We start from the raw sequence: 18,508 nt of genomic DNA, 5'->3' as shown, positions 1-18,508 counted from the left end.
CCATTCCAATGGCCAGGCCATCGTGCCTTATTGGAAGGGCCTGTTTGGGTGGTGGGGATGCAGCAGTGTGTTCCAGAGGGGATTCGGGCCCTCTGGCTCACAGGTGACCTCTTGCCAGACAGGCCAAGTGACGCATCTGTTACCAGGGTGATTTCCCAGGCACTGCCTTCCTTCCTCAGGTGGCAGGGATGCAAAGGGCTTGAAAGGGGGCACTGAGCACAGAGCCATCACCTACAGTCTCCTGACCGCCTCTGCCTGGGGGGGAGGAGTTTCCTGCTGTCGCAGAAGCTATTGCTAGCATACCAGTCATTGGTGGAGTTCTGGATCCCCAATATTTTGCTACTCAGCAGCATGCAAGAGAGAGCAAGGATGGTCCTTAGAAGGAGCTAAGAGTCTTGGGTGAGGGGAAACTTGCTTATTTCCAAGAGGTGCTTCTTAGTCAGTCGGGGTAAGGATGCCCTTCCTTTCACGAAGTGCTTTGGAAGAGGTTTGACAAAGAAAGACTGGCAACTGCATGGGTTGGGAGGAAGCAACAGGCAGGGGTGGAAATGTTGCTTGCTGAAGACGAGAAAGGGCAGTTCTGACTTGCTCAAGACCACCTCCCTGCAGCTGGGAGGTGGGCCTTCTTCCTTGGGCCATGACGGTCCCAGCCAACAGCCAGGGACTGTGGCTGACAGAGCTGGGGAGTGCCTCCTGGTGCCTCTGTCATCGGCCTTCGGAGCCTGGTGGCAGCACCCATGCTCAGACTTGCCCTGGGCAGTAGGAGAGAGGCTGGAGCTTTGCCCACTGGGAGTGCTGATCCCCCTGCCAGGGACTGCACCCGGCTCCTGCATGTCAGCCTTCTGGTGGTAGCCAATGCCCACATGGGACCACGGCCATAGAAAGCAGCAGAGCGCTGCATCTGGGCCCCCTCCAGGACCCTGGCTCTCTCTCTACTTGTAAGCTGATCCAGACAACAATGGGCAGGGGTGGCTGTGAACTGGCCCTGTCAGACACATCTTCAGAAGCCTGGCATTTCCATGTTCAGGTAATCCCCTTATGGTTACAGTGTAAGGGAAATAGGCAGAGAACTCCTCTGTCACAGTCATATTGGAGCCGTTCCTGCCTGGGATGTTTGGAGAACCTCTACGATAAGGAAACAAAGAGCCACTGCATTTCACTCCACTGGGTCCAAAGCATATGCTGTCCATTGCAGAACAACGAGAATGAGAAGAAAGGAAGCCTCCAGATATGTGGACATGGAGATGCACCCTTCGAACGACTCCATGCTCAAAGAGGCCTCTCCAGGAGAACTTGGAAAATATATAGAACGGTAGGCAAAGGAACGTGCAGTACCTAACAGGTGGTAGGATCCAGACAAACTGGTGTTAAGAGCGAAGCAAATGGCACGAAATGCTTATAGAATACAAAAGATGCCAGGTTGCCCATCAACAACCCTCATTTTCACACAAGGCATTGAGAAAATACAAATCACAAAATACAGCAAACGCAGGAACAAAGAAGCTCACGACAATACCCTATGTTCAGAGGGACTCTAGCCAAGGAACACTAGCTTGGCTTACTATGCACAACCATCAACGTTATAGGCTCCATGAAGACATTACAGAGGAAAACCTACATGGTCACAATTGTGCTTGCAGAACATGTGCCACGCCCATTCATGTAAGAAACGCTCAGAAGTCTAGGAAGAGAAGGACACTCCTTGAACCCCATAAAGAACATCTCGACAAAAAGCTACACCAAGCCTCCTGCATGATGGTGAAAGAATGAACGTCTTCCTCCTCCATCCAAAACAGGTCAGAAAGTTCTTTCTCATTTCTCCTTTTCTACTTAGTACTGTAGCTACGATCCAGGGCAGCATGGCAGGAAAAACAAAGAAAGTCCTACAGATGAGACAGGCACAAACATAATTCTCCATGCTCATGGATAGCATGGCTACCTCCACGGGAAGGCCCACCGAATCTCCAAGGCACACGGAAGAGATGGAGGTCACTTTATCAAAGTCTCAGTATACAAGGTCCACACAAACACCTTCATCATGTGTGTAAATCCCACAAAAGAACATGGCACCAAAACGAAAAACACCATGCAATACACAAGACTTGCCAAAACCTTGAAACATTTGGTTCCATCGGTCATTCTATGGCTGCAGCCACGGCATATGCAAGGTCCAGGCAAGGGGGTCAACCTGGAGCTACAGCTACCAGCCTACAGCAAAGCCCCACCAACACCAGGTCCAAGCCACACTGCCGCTGGTGGCACCACTGGACCCTCATCCCACTGAGCCAGGTCAGGGATTGAACCCACATCCTCCTGGACACTCTTTCAGGTTTGTCACAAACTGAGCCACAATGGGAAATCCGGGGATACATATTTGGGATAGAGCATCTGTATGATAAAACGAAAGAAGACCTACAACAATGCGGACACGTATCATACACATGGATGGGAAGACTCAACACAGAATACGGCCAAATTCCAACAGAAGTGGTTTTTTTTATTTTTTTTTTTTGGCCCACATGGATGAAATTATTCTAAAATGGATAAAGAAAAGATAAAGGAGCCAGAACATCAAACATAATGACGAGAAAGCACATTAAAGTGGGAGGTGATTCGGCTTATGAGAACGCTCTATGGAGGGCAGCTTGGCATTGCTGGCGGGATAGAGAGAGACAGAGTTCAGTGTACAGATAGAGAATGCAGAAATAGATCCATAGCAATACACCAACCTGGGATGTTCTAATACGGAAGCTCAAGGGCAGTAGAGTGGAATAGGGATAGGGTTTTTATCCGATACGAAAATGAACTCATCATGGAACATTCAGTGCAAATGTAAAATGTGTATAAATACAAACGATGCAACGTTTACCACACCTAAGAAAAAACAATTGGAGCAAACCTCTGGGTCCTCGGGCTTGGCAAAGTGGTCTTCCACATGACAAGAAAAACATTATCCCAAAAGGGACGGAAAGAACGGAAAGTTGGACTTCAACAAAAGGAAAGAAAGGCCCTTCAAAACATACATGCACCCCAATGTCCACTGAAGCACCATTTCCAATAGCCAAGACAAGGGAGCAGGCTAAATGTCCATCGGCCGAGGCATGGATAAAGAGGATGAGGTTCATATGTATGGGGGGACATCACACAATCATACAAGAGAATGGAATCATGAACGCTGCAGCAGCAAGGATGGACCTGGAAATTATCATCCTAAGTGAAGGTGGACAGGGAAAGACAAACATCGTATGATACCACTTCTAAGTGGAACCGAAAGAGAGGACACAAATGAACATGTGCACGGAACAGAAACAGACTCCCAGCCTTGGAAAACCGGATGGGTCCCAAAGGAGCCAAGTCCACAGCAGGAGGGACTGGGGGTTTGGGACTGACTTCTGCACACGGAGTACATGGAATGACCGGCCAACAGGAACCTGTGGTAGAGCCCAGGGAACTCTAGCCCACAGTTAGTGATAGTCGATATGGGCATAGAATCTGAGGGAGAAGGGGTGTGTGTGTATGTATGACCGAATCACTTTGCGACACAGCAGGAAATAGCACAACATGGTACCTCACTGTCCTTTCAATCAAACTGAAGATAAGTACATCAATACCGCTGGAATAGGCAACAACAACATCAGCAACAATGAAAAGATAAGCGTTCTTCCCCATGACAGCCAAAACCCTACCCCAGACAGAAAACGGACCTCATCACATGGAAACATTTTCCTAGCTGAAAAGAAGCTACAGGTTTGAAGAAACTACCTGCCAACCACACATCTGACCCAAGTCTGGTGTCTCGAGGGAATAAGGCACTGCCAAGACACGACCATAACAGCGGGACCTATTCCACCAGAAAATGGGCAAACGTTAGGAAGAGATAGGTCACCCACCATAGCACTGTGAGTCCTGAAGGCTGGGTCCACTGTGAGGCTTCCCGGGATCCTGCTGGCTACATGAGATCACTGGGTCAGGCAGAGGGCAGGAAGGATTGCAACAACACTACTTCCAGGAACTCCCTCGGGTTGGCCTGAGCCAGCTAAGCCGAAAAGGAGACATCAGGCTCCAAGTGCTGGAGGTGTGGACCCCTTGGGCCAGGCTGGCTGGGGCCCTTGGACCGAAGGCAGGTGTTCATGTGGGGGTGGGGGCCAGAAAGGTGGGCAGTGAGTTGTTCCCCTTCAGGCTATGGAGAGCAGGGCCGTGGGCATGCTGAAAGAGGGTTCTGGGAATCCAATGTAGGAGCAGAGTGCTGTGAGGCCTGGACCTCATCTCACAGCCTGGCGCTGGAGCTCCTCTCTCAGCTTCCCTCTTTGTCGCCTAAACTCCGTTCCTTCAACAGCCTTATATGCCACGGGCTGGAACCCCCTGCCCCATGGCCTTGGGTCATGGGCTCTGATCCGTCTCAAGTGCCCTGCACTCTGGAAACGTCCCCCCCTCACTTTGGGGAGTCGATCCTCCTTCATCCCAACCCCAGGACTGATGTTCCTTTACTTTCCAAAAGACCCTTCATCCCTGGCACTGGAGACACCTGCCAAAAGGGGCTACAGCTCTATTACCCGAAGTTCATATGTGGAAGGCTTCTCCCCCAGGACCTCCGAACATGACCTTAGGTGGAGCAGTCTTTTCTTTGTCTTTCCATTGCCTACGTTTGTTTGTTTGGATGGGGCTGCTGGGGCGGCATATGGAAGTTCTCGGGCTTGGCATCCGAACGATCCATCGATCGATCGGAGCTTTGGCAGCCGGCCTACACCACAGCCACCACAATGCCACATCCAAGCCGGGTCTGAGACCTACACCATAGCTAATGGCCATATTGGATCCTTCCCTTCCTGAGCGAGGCCAGGGATCGAACCTGAACACTCATGGTTCCTTCTCGGGTTCAGTTCCAGGGCAACACCCCCGCAAGCCCTGCAGCAGAGTTTGTACAGAAAGAGCTGAAATCAGGTCACTAAGGTGGCCCCTAATACAATAGGATGGTTGCCCCTATAGAAAGGGCAAATTTAGACCCTGAGTCCCACAGAGGGAGCTGATGTGAGGGCGCAGGCCGGAGATGGGCATCTGGAATCCAAGGAGAGAGGCCTCAGGGCCAACCCAGCTGGTTTATACCGGGATCTCAGAAGGCTGGGCTCCGAAACGGTGAGTTGATACATTCTTGTTATTCAAGCCCCATTGCCCGTGGGATTGGTGATGGCAGCTGGAGCTGACCGATTCCCTCTGAAGGCCTGGGCACTCCCAGGGCAGGAAGGAGTCTCAAGGGAAGACACCCTCTCTGTCCCCAGCTGGGCTCCACCAGCATCCCCACTCCTACCTTCCTCCTGGGACACTCTCCCTCTCATGTCCTCTCCCCTTGTCCAGGGAGTCAGATGGAGGACCCCAACAGAAGAAGGAAGGACGGACGACAGGAGGGGCCGTAGGTCCCCAAGGCAGCAGCAGGAGGAGACTTTCCTTTGGTTATTGCAGATTGCAGGCTTGGTTTGTGGGGTGGCCACTGTGGCACAGGAAGGCCAAGATGGGGCCCTGGAAAGCTGATGGAGCTGGTGGGGGAGGGGTGGCTGTTTGCCAAATGGAGACTGGAGTCTGAGGCAGAGACAGGAGCACAGGAGCTTGGGGGGTCTGCACCAGGCCTGCTGCAGGACCTCGAGCATGGACAGCAGCAGGGGCCAGTCTCTGGGGGCACAAAGCCTGTGCCAGGCCCAGGAGAGCCAGTAGCCTGCAGAGACTGCGATGGGACCTGGGTGTGAGGAGGAGGGACCGTGGGCTCAGGGAGAGGCATGTGCTTCTGGATCTCATCGGTCCCATGGGAGAAGCAGGTGATATTGGTGAAGATGCTGGGGTAGGGGGCGTGTCAGCCGTCTAAGCCCCAGCGGGCCATCCCCATGAGACACCCTGAAAAAGGGAGGTCAAAGATGAGGGCACCCTCCTTGGACCACCCTCCGGAGGACAGGGGACTTAGGCTGCAAGCAACAGAGCTAGGTCAGAGGAGTCTCTGCCACGCACAGTCACTCAGTTGTACTTCTGGGAATTTCCAAAGCCTGGCATCCCATGGCTGATGAGCCTGTGTAAGCCATGCAGGCAGGCACGAGCGTCCTGATGGAGGAAGCTCCTGACTGACCCTCAGGACAATCACAGGTTTCAATCTATCAGCAGATGGGACTCTGAGCCTGGAGAACCCCTGGAGGTCCAGAAGAAGGCACTGTCCAAGGCCGAGAAGGGACATAGGTACCAACAGGGCCCAAGAGAGCTGGTGTGGGAGTGGAGCCTGGCCAGCTCAAGCCCCTGCAGACCTCAGCTCTGGCAAGGCCCTGGGCTGCACCAGCACACCCCTAACCGGGACCCTCTTCCTTTCTCATTCCTTCAGACATCTGGTGTTCTCTCAAGGTCTTGGTTGAGCCTTTTCAGAAGATGCCCATACCCAGGCCTGTTGGAGGCAGCCGGTTTGCTCAGGGGGTCAGTGGGGCTTAGAAACAGAGTGGCTGGGACTTCCTAGAGTTAGTGCGCTCAGGGCTGGGCCATCTGGTGGGAAATCTCCTCATGTCATCAGCCAAAGGGAGGGTCTGGTCCTTGTCGCTGGGGGAGAGGGGCAGGGGCCATTGCCAGTTTCCAGGGCATCACAACAGGAAGTCTTGCAATCGAGGTTTTAAAGCAACAACTACAGGAGAGTGATAGCAAGATACGGGAAGGACAGAGAGCCCCAAACAAGTTGAACCCAAACAGACACGCAGCAAGACCTATTCTGATCAGTATGGCCAAAGGTAAACAGAAAGGGAGGAGGCCAAAGGCAGCAAGAGAAAAGCAAGGCATTCATGATGAGGGAACCCCAATAAGGTTATCAGCAGTTTTCTCTACAGAAACACTCCAGGCCAGAAGGGGGTGGCGAGACCCACTGAAAGCACTGAAGGAAAGAACAAATAATCTGCCTCCTCCAAATACCCTATCCAGCAAGACTATCATTTCAAATCGAAGGGGAAATCAAGAATTTCTCCAACAAACCAACACTGAAAGAGTACTGCAATACAAAACCCATTCTGAAAGAAATACTCTAAGGCTTCTCCAATTCAAAAAAAGAAAAAAGAAAAAAATCATTGGAAAGCAGTGACTTAGAGAAGCCAGCATACAGATCTAACCATGAAGATGTCAAAAACATAAAATGAAATAAACTACATCAAATCATACAATGAGGGCGAGGAATGGAAGAAAATGTAGATCCTTTGTCTTGTTTCAATGACGCGTTTGGTCCTATGTAACGGTCAGGCTAAAGTCAGCAGACATACGAAGGGGTTAACATAACAACCAAACAGGGCAACCCCAATCCAAAAGCCAACACTACATTCAAAAATCGGAAAAGGAAAGGACTCCAGCAGAGAATCAACGGAACCCATCCACTCAAAGGAAAAGAAAGAAGAAAAGAGAAACATAGACTCAACGGGAAAACAAGGCTTCAAATGGCAATCAAGAAACATCTATCAGTGACCACCTGAATTGTTCTGGGACCGAATGCTGCCATCAAAAGACACAGAGTGCCAGATTGGGTACCAAAGCAAAAACCTTCAATCTGCTGCCTAGACAAGCTCACCCGAGGGCAAAGGACACGTATAGATTGAAAGGGAGGGTATGTGAAAAGATATTTCATGCCAATGGACAAGACAGGAGATCAGGAGTAGCACTGCTCATATCCAACAAAATCGCCTTTAAAACGAAGGCCATCGAGAAAGGCAAAGAAGGACACTAGTTCACGGTTAAGGGATCCATTCCAGAAGAGGATACCACACACTTATATCTGGAATCTCATATACGGCACAAATGAACCTTTCCACAGAAAAGCAACTCATGGACTTGCAGAATAGACTTGTGGTGGCCAAGGGGGAGGGGAGGGGGAGGGAGTGGGGTGGATGGGGAGCTTGGGGTTAATGCCTGCCCACTATTGCCTTGGGAATGGATTAGCAATGAGATCCTGCTGTGTAGCGCTGGGTACAATGTCTAGTCACGTTTGACGGAGCATGATAATGTGAGAACATAGAATGCCTACATGTATGTGTAACTGGGTCACCACGTTGTACAGTAGAAAACAAGATTGTATCGGGGAAATAACAATTAAGAGCCAAAGAGGACGCGGTATATACACACAATGGAATACTCCTGCGCCATAAAACAGAGCACCCTAATGCCATCTGCAGCAACATGGGTGGAACGAGACCCTCTCATCCTGAGTGAAGGAAGTCCGAAAGAGAAGGACGACTACCATACGACATCACTCATATGAGGAGTCTCATATACAGCCCAAAGGAACCTTTCCACCTAAAGGAACTCATGCACTTGGAGAATAGACTTGTGGTTGCCTAGAGCGAGGGGAGGGAGTGGGATGGATGGGGAGCTTGGGGTTATTGGATGCAAACGACTGCTTTTGGAAGGGATTAGCAAGGAGATCCTGCTGTGTAGCACTGAGGACGAGGTCGAATCACTTATGATGGAGCATGATAATGGCACAAAGACGAATTACACATGTATGGGGAACTGGGTCACAATGCTGGGCAGTGGAAAAAATTGTCTCGGGGAAATAACAATCAAAAAACACCCAACAAACACCCCACTAGAGGCAGTCATCAAACCACAAGAGCAGAGAACAAGGGAGGACGGGAAAAGACCAACAAAACCCAATCTGACACAGCTAATAACATGGCCATAAGAACATACAGATCAAGAAGCACCTTCAATGCAAATGCACAAAATGCCCCAACCGAAAGACATCGACTGGCTGCATGCATACAAAAAGAAGACGCATCTCCTTCTCTCTGGGTCGAGATCGAGAGCTCCGTCTCGTTCTCCATCTCGATCTCAATCTCGATCTCGATCCAGATAGGTAGAGGGATAGACAGATAGGTAGACCTGCTGTCTTCAAGAGACCCCCTTCAGTTTGAGGGACATATACAAATTGAAAGTGAGAGGATGCAAGAAAATATTCCTCGTGCGTGGGAATTAAAAGAGAGACGGAGTAGAAACACCCCCATCACACAAAAGAGACCTTCAAATAAAGCATATTAATAAGACACAACGAAGGTCATTACGTAAAGGTCAAGGATCAATCCAAGGAGAGGAGATGGGAATTGGAAACCTATATGCACCCAATACAGGATCCCCGCAATGTAGAAGGCAACTGCTACAACCGTAAAAGGAGAAATGGACACTAACACAGTCAGAGCAGGGGGCCTTCCCACCCGACTCCCATCAACGCACGGTTCCTCCAGACATAAAATCAACAAGGGAACCCAGGCCTTCAATAATGCATTGGACCACAGGGCACTTCCTCCATAGGTAGAGCGCTTTCCATCCCAATGAAGCAGGATACACACTCCTCTCAAGGGCACACCCGACATTCCCTAGGACCGATCACATGCTGCGTCACCAAGCAAGCCACTGTACATGGAAGGAAATGGAAATCCTATCCCACAGCTTGTAGGAACCCAACGCTATGAGGCTCGAAATCAACCACCAAGAAAACAATGGCAACAAACACCAACGCCCGGAAACTCGACAACATGCTACTCAACAACCAAGGGAGTGCTGGAGAAACCAAAGAGGAAATCTGAAGATCCCAAGAAGCAAGTGACACCAAAGACATAACAATCCAAAGCCTATGGGATGCAGCAAAGGCAGATCGAAGAGGGACCTTTCCAGCAATACAAGCCTACCTCAGCCAACAAGGAAAACCACCAACAAACAACCTGGCCTTATGCCCAAAGCAACCAGAGAAAGACAAACACAAGGAAAGACATCCTAATGATCAGAGCAGAAAGGAAAGAGCAGCGAAGAAAACCATCGGAAAGATCAATGCAGCTACAACTGCTTCTTTGAATACATCCACCATATGGATAAACCCTTAGCCAGACTCATCAGGGAAAAAAGAGTGGACTCAAATCAATAACCATCAAAATGCACACCAGCTTCCAATGGACATCCCAGAATACAGAGGATCAGAAGAGACTACTAAAAGCAACTCTATGCCAAGAAAACAGACTTCCTAGACGAAATGGACACCTTCCTAGCAAAGTACAATCTGCCAAGACTAAACTCCGATGACCTAGAAAAGATGACTGGGCTGATGCCAAGAACTGAAAATGACGTTGTGAGGAAAAAACTTCCAGCAGGCATTCCCGTCGGGGCTACACTGGAATGAACCTGACCCGTATAGGAGAAAAGGCACGTGCAATCCCTGGATCCAGGATTGCCTTCAGATATGGAGCAGGTCCCAGATGCAGCTCGGATCTGGCCTTGCTGTGGCCGTGGCTGGCAGCTGCAGCTGCAGCGCCAATTCCACCATAGCCAGGGCATTTCCAAATGCCATGGGTCTGCCCTGAAAAGACAAGAAAAGGCCAACCCCCCACTCCACCCACTTCCCCACAAACAAAACTAGACCACCTGAGGTCTTCACATGCACATACCCAACAGGGGCCTGAACACAAACACCGACCAGTGGTGCACAATGACTACCTCGTATACAGGCTCACTACCACCAGCTCCTACACAGTCATCTCACGCACAGCCCATGGGCAAGGCCACAGCCCTACAGTACTTCTAGGCCAGGATTCCAGAACACACATACATCGCCTATGAGATTTCTTTGTTTCCAAACACACACACCTACCTCTGACATCCCTCCAAATACATACTACAGAAGCCCCAGGACCTCAAATACACACACAGCCACAATCCGCCTACACGTACTAATACACATGTACACGTCTCAAACACCTATGGACACACACAGACAAATATTCCCAACCCTTGATCATACAGATGCCCCAAACACTACACATGGTGCCACCTCTCCAGAAGACAACCGCCCTGCCAGGACACTGCACCTGTGTGGGTGTCAACTGCATATGCATTTCAGCCCTCACCCTCAATGTGGACACACCATCTCTTCGTACCTAGGACCTGTAGAAACACCTCGGCATTCTGCCAAGAAGCAACGTGGCACACTCCCAACACCTCCATACCATAGGAACACAACCTGGTCATTCATGCACCTGGTGATAGACACACAAACGAGTAGACACACGTAGGACACATGGACCTATCGCCAGCAAACCACACAGGAAATGACTTCCACATATCCAATGATCCTAGGACCCAGCTCATCCATCTGCAAACTCGTAACACATAACCCCAGCACATATTTCTCACACCAAGAAATGCACGTCTCCCACGCCCCTGTAGAAACACAGAACCTCATCTCTCCAGCAGACACACACTTCCCCACGTCCCCACATATATAAGCCTAACATGTCCCTCCTGAAAACTACAAGGGCATAGCCCCAGCGAATATGCCTCCAAATGCCCATGCCCCTGGAATACACACTCAAACGCATTCTACACACAACTCTCCAAAACACCCAAGCAGACCCGCAATTACTCAGTACACGACACAAGTGCAAACCTAGCACCCTACGTCCTTTCCTCCAAACACGCATATAACACACTCTCGGCATATCCATAAACCCACACTCCCCAAGGCTCCATCCAAGGGCATGCACTCTTCCAGCATGCAGAATCCAGAAGCATACCAATACGGCACCCCAACCTATATAGCATTCACCTGTCCCAGAAGATAGGCCGACTCGCCCTCTACACATCAAAAGACACATGCACGGCTCTGGAACATGTGCTACACACAAAAAAGCAAAGAGCCATATGACAGGCCATGAACACACAAATAATCATCCTAAAGGGAAGGACAGAGGAGGATCCTTAAAGAGCAGAAACCGCCCACGGGGGATGGGTTAAAGACAAGCTTTCAAGGGGTCTTTGAAATGGTCTAAAGCTGATGATCACTCAAGAAAAGGAACCCAGCCATGACTTACCCGACTTGAAGGAAGACCAGATGCATCGAAGTGCCAGACACGCTCAAGACACAACCCCCAAGAGTTCAAGCACAAGACAACAGATGTGGAGATCGAGTCCTGCTGCATGAGGTCAAGGAGAGAAGAGTCCTGGACAAGGAGCATTTCTGCACCTCACCCAGACAGAAACACAGGGGAGAGGGGACACGCCTAGGTAAAAGAGGACAGTAGATGGAAACCTGAGATGAATTACCCCAGTTGATATACGACCAAACGCCTGGGAATACACACCGATTTGTGCAAGCACTGTGACAGCCCAGGGCACACCATCCATATAGGGCACAAGGAGGAGCTGGAGATGGAAGCCTTGATATCCACCCTCCAATGAGGAAGAAGGCAGTCTTCTCCCCTCCCCACTGGGCCTTGGATTCTAGAAATGTAGCTCTCTTGGTTCTTGGGGCTGCTCTGCTCCCTGGCCAGCTTACGTGTATCTCCCTCCAGGGTCTTATGCTCCTAAACTCACTCTTTACCTGGGGCTTCGCTTCCTGCCAAACTCTTCCTGCCACGAAGCAGAAGAACCAGAGCTTCATCAAATCCTGACACCTGGTGAGGGGTCTGACAGTGCAAAGACAGTGGGTTTGAGCAGGTCGAGGCGTTCCTTTGTGGCACGGAAGGCTAAGGATTCTGAGTGTTCACTGCAGTGGTCCCGATTGCTGCTGTGGCACTCCGTCTGTGGACGGGGAAACTCCATATGGGGCAGATGCCACCAAAAAGAAGAAGTCTGTGCGCTCGAATCCTCTCTGAACCTGGGATCCTGGATTCAGGTGCCAAGCTGAGGGCAAGGTAGATTCCAGTCCCACTCTCAATTTTGGCTGGGGTCAAGTCCCAACCACGAAGTTTCACTACAGGCCCCAAAGGTACAAATACACAGATCGGCCCCTGGACTTCCCTAACATCGCCCTGAGGCCTAGGCAGATAATCCTACCAAGTCCACCAGGAGACACACAATCCCCAACTTCATGGCGGAAAACATCCATGAAAAATAGGCCCCTGAACACCAACTTACAAACACCTAAACGCCAGCTCCTGGACTATGCCTCTGTTACATCTCAGCACCCTCCAAAGACAAACGCTCACCCAAACACAGGCATGATCTCCCCTTACACACATATCCATAGACAAAACCCAACCAACCCTCACCTTTGATGGATTACCAGATTCCCGACCACCAGGTGGCCTTGTACCAATCCCCCCTAGGCTTGCAAATCCATCACGATTTACATCTGACTACAACTAGGTGGTCAGCACTACATTCAGCAAGGCTGCCCCCAACAGAGACCCAAGCATGCCCTTTGAACAGAAGTGCTGACCGACATTGGGATGTGAAAAAGGAAGACACCAGTGAAACTAGCAGCCTGGATGGTACATCTTCACTCCTTTTCCCGTGCCCTGAGCTACTTCTTGTGAACCCCATGAGGGTTTTCAAATTTGGAAATTCTTCCTTCGAGCTTTCCTATGGTTTGGAACGGCAGGCACACTGGAATGCCACCCATTTTAATCACTCACACACTTTAGCCCCCTGCCTCCATAGGCCCCACAGTCCCTCAAGTCTCCCAGCAGCCTGATCCACAGTGCTGCTAAAAGCTGTGGTGGAAACACTGCTCCGGACCTGAGCTCCATGCGGGCATGAACCCACATGGAGGAGGGCACAAGGAGTCTGCAGCGTGCACAAGAGCACAGAGCGGTCACACCCAATGGCTGAAGAGTCCCCATATTCCTTAGCAGGGCTGTCATGGAATGAATGCTAAAGGCCACCAGGATGGGCCCCACCCTCAAGCAGGCCACCCCTTGGGAAACCACCCTCTTTGCTCCCACGTGCGCTACTGACTACCCAAGCGGACCCTCCTCAACAGACACTAGGAGCGGTTGGAGGATGGGAGTCTCTGTGCACAACAGCTCAGTCAGCAGGGGACAGGTGGGAAGAGGAGGGAGGGAAGGAAGCATCAGAAGAGCTGGCCCAGGAGCTCCCTCCAAGACAGGAATGTCATGGAGGATTTGCATTCGCTGGAAAGCTCTCTGGTGTTGTCTTCCTGTCTTCTCCCTGGGAGCTTCTGTGGCCATCTCTTCTTAAACCCTATCTCTTGGGAGATGAGCCCCCACGGTCACACTGCATCGGTGAAACCCATGCATTTAGATAGGATCCCCATACAAGAGTTTGCAGAGATCCAGCCTAAGCACAGAATCCTCAAAGTGGGCCAAGGACATTCATGCCCTTTGGGCCACAGTACCTTAGGCTGTGTGGACTCTTTGGGTTGGGATTTGCTCGTCTAGAAAGAGAAGGGTCTTTCCCCTAGCAAATTGGATGGATCCATTAAAGAACCATTCTAGCACGCAATTGGAGATCTGGGAACCTCTCTTCAGAGATGGTGCTCCTGTCGCCATGCCTAGAGAATTTCCAAATGCCTCGATTCTCCACGCATGTTTGTTCTTCATGTCTTTCTTTAATACATGGAGCTTGTTCAATAAAGGTTGGTGCACAGGTGTGTCTCCTTTGTACGGTTCTGATTGTCCTGGTTATGCTGGTGAGCTAAACTTGACCCTCTTGGTCAGTCACAAGACAGCAGGTACTTTGGGAACACTATTCCTCTCCCTCCCTACGTCTGGCACGGCATCATGGAAGTTCAGGTGGCCATCCACCCACAAAGAAGTAGCAGCAGATTCAACATACCCACCTGACTTGGGAATGCTCGCCAAAGATACTTGAACCCTCAGATCCCTTTTCTGGTCCATGGCAACATCAGAGCATTTCTTCCTCCACACGATACCTCTCAAGACCCTTACATCTATCTGACAACACCCAGAGCTCCCAAGGGCACAGACGTGAAACGTCCACAAGACACAAACCTGGGATCTCTCGGTGCCTTTCAATTTCCATGTGGGAGTGGAAGGTTCACTGTCTCCTGATGCTAGTGATCCATCTCCAGAGATGTTTCTCCTCAGCCGCCAGTGCCTGCCCCGAAGCTCTCTGCAGGAACAATCAGAGGTCATGGTCCAAAGGACGTTGAGACACCCACTTCCATGACTGGTTTCCCTAATTACAGTGCAGCTGATTTGACAACCTCTGCCTCTCCGATGTCGGCATGTAGGGTTCTGAGGTAGTATAAAATAATGAACAACAGAAGGAGTTCGTGCCATGGTGAATCAGAACCGAATCTGACTAGGAACCATGAAGTTGCGGGTTCCATCCCTGGCCTCGCCTGGTAGGTTAAGGATCAGGTGTTGATGTGAGCTGCGGTGTAGGTTGCCATCACGGCTGGGATCTGGCATTGCTGTGGCACTGGCATAGGCCAGGGGCCACAGCTCTGATTGGACCCCTAGCCTGGCAATCTCCCGATGCCATGGATGCGGCCCTCAGAAGTCCAAAGTCAGTCAAAAATGATGGAAGATTTGGGAGCACCTCGTTTCCACAATGCAACTTTTGTATCAGTGTCCCTGAGAAGACTCATGCCAATAGGACATCTGGGGAGGGAGTGGGGTGGATTGGGAGCTTGGGGTGAAGGGATGCAAAGGATTGGCTTCGGTGTGGATTAGCAATGAGATCCTGCTGTGTAGCACTGGGAACTTGTGATGGAGCATGCTCATGGGAGCGACTAGAATGTGTACATGTGTGTGTACCTGGGTCACCATGCTGTACAGTAGCAAAACCATTGTCTTGGGGGAAGAACAATTCAAAACCAACCAAACAAGAAACCCCCACAAATACTACATCTGAGCTATGTGTGAGAATCTTGTAACAAATTGCAGGAGTGGCTGAAGAAGGGGAGGAAGCAACAAGGAAGCCTGGCCTTCCTGAATGCCTGGGTACAATGGGTGCCTCAGCAATCTTCTCATATGAAGGTCTTGTTTGAAAACCCTTGAAATGTTTCTTCAGTGTAAAAGCTCCAATAGAGAGCCCTATTCCCATGGTGCTCAGTTGTGCAGTGCCCCATCCAGAGTTTCTTCCTACAAAGCTCACCATGGCATTGCAGGAGATACTCTCGCCTCAGCTTCTCACCCTCTTTGGAGTCCATGTTCCTTTGCAAGGGGCAAGAAGCTTCGGAAGCACCCACACAAGTCCTTTTTCTCAATCTGCAACAATCCTTTCAACCTCTCCTTCCTTGCCCAACACCCTAACAGCAGGAGGAATTGTAGTTCTGCTACTGCACACAGGGACTCTTGCCTCCCAAGAGATTTGCTTGCAGTCCTAGGAGGTTTCACCCCTCACCTCCCTTGATGATGTTCCCGAGACCTCGCCTCTCACCACACCAGACGGACATACGCATTCCTATCACTTGCATCGTGATAAGCTGACCTTAACTCCCAATCTGAACGTTTCCTCAGGTGTGTTTCCGTTTGGCTGTGTCAGGGATGCTACGTTGATTCCCATGCAGACAGCACCATAGGCAAGGACGAGCCTCGATTCTCAAGAGCAAGGGTATGGGATGCAGACAGGAAATGCACCAGCTTTCAAGCAGGGCTTGCTGGGGAGGACGTTGATGCGAGTGGGTTTGGACACGTGGAGATTGGACATTGGTGGATAAAAAGCTGGCACTGTGTCAAAGGGCACACCCAACATCACGGGCAGTCGATGTTTTCACACCTACAAAAGCCAGCAATTCCCATCATGGCTCAGCAGACATAAACCCCCCTAGGATCTGTGAGGATGCACACTCCATGCCAGCCTCCTTCAGTAGAATAAGGATCCGGGGTTTCCCTGAGCTGTGCTGTAGGTCCTGCAGACGCAGCTTGGATCCCACATTGCTCTGGCTATGGCAGAGGCCTGCTCGTGCAGGTCTGATGTGACTCCTAGCCTAGGAACATCCATAGGCAGCACGTGTGTCCCCCAAAGGAGAAAGCAATTAAACCAAGAGACCACCCCACACACACACATCTGGTTCTTTCACATAAGGAAAGAGAAGATTGTGTCTTCTCCTCCCTTACTTCTGTCCTTAACCACATAAAGCTCAAAGACGCAATAGTATCTTTTGGCTCTCCAATTGCCATTTCATCCAAAGAGCCTGCAGATTTGGGGTCCCTTTGCCATTTTCTTTTGGGTTGGACCAAAAGGCTCCTTTTGGTCTCCATTCCGAGTTCTCCTCCCCTCAAGAACTGCCCACTCCCTGTAGCCTAATATGGTACCCTTATGGGCGAGTCTTGCCAGATGTATGCTGATTCTAAGGGAAAGGTAAATTTCAGATACACAGGGAAAGTACTTGCAGTAAAGATATGTCCAAAATGGTGCACGGGACACAGGTCAGGCTAAATGCAGGCACTGTGTATGGGAAATGAAAAACTCAAATGAGCTGCACATTTACTATTGTTTTTGGCTGGCGTTGAGCACTCTGCCCTTTCAGTACATTGAATTTCAAGAGAATGGAGGAACTCCCATGTTAAAAATGCATCCAGTAACAGAGGAGCCACGATATCAGTAGGAAGGCAACAAAAGGAAAGATACTCAGGTCTACGGGGACGCAATTTAATTTTCTCGTTTCCTTTTTTACTTTTTCTCAAGAGGAACTCTTTGATCTTACAAGAGGTTAGGTTTTCCACTGCAGTTGATTTACAATGTTTTGTCTACTTCTGCTGCGTAGCCAAAGGACCCTGTCGTACAGACAGATGTATGTATATATGATATATGATACATATATATCTATATAGGATACATATGTAATCACTTTCTCACATTATCCCCCAACCTTTTCCATCACAAGTCCAAGATGGAGTTCCCTGTGCACATGGTACATTTCAACCAGAGACAAAGGAATACTACCTGCAAAGGCAAACGGATGGCATTCAAAGTTGCTTGCCCAAAAGATCTCTGAAAAGATGTGAGTGAAACAGGTATCTCTGATCCCTGGTGGGAACGAGGACTGAGTGGACAGGGGAAAGAGGGGAGAGGAGGACTCAGCACTCCATATGCTATTCGGCACACGTGGACTGTGATCCCCGAGAAGGGAGGATTTGTTGAAAATGTTACATTCAAACATTTAACAGGGAAAAGCTCCAAGACTTACCAGCAATGTCATCATACGGGAGACACGACAGACTGATCTCTGGTCTTGGACACGTGGGCTGTGCAGCGGCTTTTTGGATAGGCTGGGCCTTTCCAGCACAAGGGAACATGAGGAAGGTGGGTCCTGCTGGATGCTGGTTGGCACACAAGGACGGTTTCCTTAGGAAAGACGGACAGACACCAATCACAAATGGTGGGTCTGCTGAGAGAAGCCAAACCATAAACATTGGGTTCCAGGTGGCCATGAAAACCCAAGTGGTTATCAGATGAGAAAAGGTGAATTTTATTCAGAAAGTCTGGCCTCTGGGGAAGGGAGCCTGGAGCCAGGACGGAAGCTGAGGGGATTGAAGGACAACAAACAAGTTGATGAATAACAGAGGGAAAGGGAACATCAAGACAAACCTCGGTGCTGTGACTCTGAAAACCAACACATACATTGCCTGACGAGGCACTCGACACTTGTCTGGCCCCTGCATAAGGTGGAAGAAACGTCTGGTTCTTGCCTCCCTGCAGAGGCCAGCATGGAATGGCACCCCACCCCCACCCAGGCTCACCTGCCCTCGGCCCCCCCCCCACTGCAGAATGACTGGAGGCCCGCATTCTACTGTTGAGATTCAAACTT

This window comes from Sus scrofa, chromosome 14, assembly GCF_054392235.1.
Source record: "Sus scrofa isolate SSC_HxYL_T2T_F1_AM1 chromosome 14, Sscrofa_HxYL_maternal_Yorkshire_Landrace_v2.0, whole genome shotgun sequence".
NCBI classification, from domain to species: Eukaryota; Metazoa; Chordata; class Mammalia; order Artiodactyla; family Suidae; genus Sus; species Sus scrofa.
Note: the sequence above shows the minus strand (reverse complement) of the source record.